Raw genomic sequence first — 2,057 nt, forward strand, 5'->3', positions numbered from 1 at the left:
GAGCAGGACTTGATGTTGGGGAATCTGAATAACGTATCCAAAGAGGAAACCAAGGAATAAAACTGGTGAGCCCTTGCACATTTGGGGAATGTTTTGAACAATGAAATTGTGGAAGTGATCCTTGTATTTTAAAGTTAATTTAGAGTAATGTTCAGAACACACTTGTTGTTTTAAAGCCTAGAAACAATAAGATTTCATTTGTGAAATAGGCTCATGTTTGGACATTGTTGTTTCAATAAAACATATCTTTCATGATTAATTTGAGCAATTGTTCCCTCATTTTTTCTTCATTCATAACGTAAATAGTTATTCTTGAATTTATTTATTCCTTGTATATTCTTTTGTGCCTATCGAAGACCCCTAGATATCAATGACAGGGACAACGATACTATAGATTCAGAGTTCCTTTTGAGCACTACATGTGTTTAGAGGAATCTCAGTATTCTGAAGATGACAGAGATTGCAATTTGTTTCTAAATTTGTTGAAAATGGTAAATCAAGAAGAGAAATAAATTCTACCCCATGAAGAGGGGGTAAAGGATATAGCCTCAGAAAAAAGGAAAGGCTGTAAGTTAGAACAAAGCTAGTTTTTCTGTACCTCATATTGATGCCTTGGTGGACAATAGTGCTGGATACTCGGAGCTCCGCAGTTCCTTCCTTGTTTGCTTCTCGATAAGAAAAACTCTGATTTTTATGGGCCATAGAAGCAGAACAATCTGTCTGAGTATGGCATCGTGACTCAGTGTATGGCGCTAATTAGGGTGAAGGATCAATGCCTTACAAACCTGCTTCTAAAAATCAATGCAAAGCTTGGAGGACTGAATTCCATGTTAGTAATTGAGCAAACACCTTCAATTCCAGTTGTTTCAAAGGTTCCAACTATCATCCTTGGAATGGATGCATTATTTGGCTCTCCTGAATAGTCTGATATACTGTCAATAGCTGCGGTGTTTAGTTTCATGAAGTGGCCATTGATTTCCAGTTATAGGGCATCAGGCCGTACACAGTCTCTGAAGCTTGAAATGATAGATTCTCTCTTCAAACCAGTTTCTGACAAAGTGGATGAGGGTATCGTAAGGAAAGCTTTCTTAGACTTCTATACAAGTTTAGGGAAAAGGAAGCCTGATCAAATTATTATATTCAGTGATGGAGTTAGCAAGTCACAGTTCAATCAAGTATTGGACATTGAGCTAGATCAAGTAATTGAGGCTTGCAAATTTCTTGATAAGAGTTGAAACCCCAAGTTTGTGGTCATTGTGGCATAAAAAAATCATCATACTAAGTTTTTTTCAGTAGGGATCTCCTTACAATATCTCGCCTGGAACCATTATAGACAACAAAATCTGTCATCCTAAGAACAATGACTTCTATCTTTGTACCCATACTGGAATGATTGGAACTACGTGACCTACTCATTATCATGTTCTCTTAGGTCAGATTGGGTTTTCAGCTGATGATCTGCAGGAGCTAGTTCATGCTATATCAAAGAAACGCCACAGGCATATTTGTTGTGTCCCCTATTCACTGAGCTCATTTGGTAACTTCACATTTAGAGCAGTTTATAGAGTTTAAAGGTGCTTGAGAAACATCATCAAGCCATGGTGGGATGACAACTCCGGGAGCGATTTCTGTACTTCAACTTCCTAGAATGAAAGATAATGTCAGCAGCTCCTTTAAACTATATTTTTTTATAGAGCTTCTGGATTTTAGCTATTATTCGCTTTCTTTGTTTGACAAACGTTAGCCCGAATTTTTGCTAGAGCAAAAGAATTTCATGAGGGGGAACTTGTGCTACAAGAGATTCTTCCCATGCAAAGGATTTCAAAGGGAAATGGATACCAAATGGGAAAGACCATAGATTCTGAAAAAGCCTCCTCTAGTGGTGCGAAAGATTTACCCAATACAGTGAATTCAGACTCAATTAATGAGTATTTTGTCTGAAAATGAAGGGAAGCCAAAGTGAAAACCCGCAAATGGCGCTTTGAGACTTCCATTTCAAAAAAAAAGAAAAAGAAAAAGAAAATAAGAAAAGAAAAGAAAAAAAGAAATTGGAAAAA

General features: G+C 36.9%; 1 pseudogene; it reads left to right on the forward strand.

Annotated features, from left to right (window-relative positions):
- Positions 1 to 746: 746 nt before the first annotated feature.
- On the forward strand, positions 747 to 1,744 carry LOC121210240 (protein argonaute 4A-like; annotated as a pseudogene).
- The last annotated feature ends 313 nt before the right edge of the window (positions 1,745 to 2,057 follow it).

The sequence above is a fragment of the Gossypium hirsutum genome, chromosome A01 (assembly GCF_007990345.1).
Source record: "Gossypium hirsutum isolate 1008001.06 chromosome A01, Gossypium_hirsutum_v2.1, whole genome shotgun sequence".
Classification (NCBI taxonomy): Eukaryota; Viridiplantae; Streptophyta; class Magnoliopsida; order Malvales; family Malvaceae; genus Gossypium; species Gossypium hirsutum.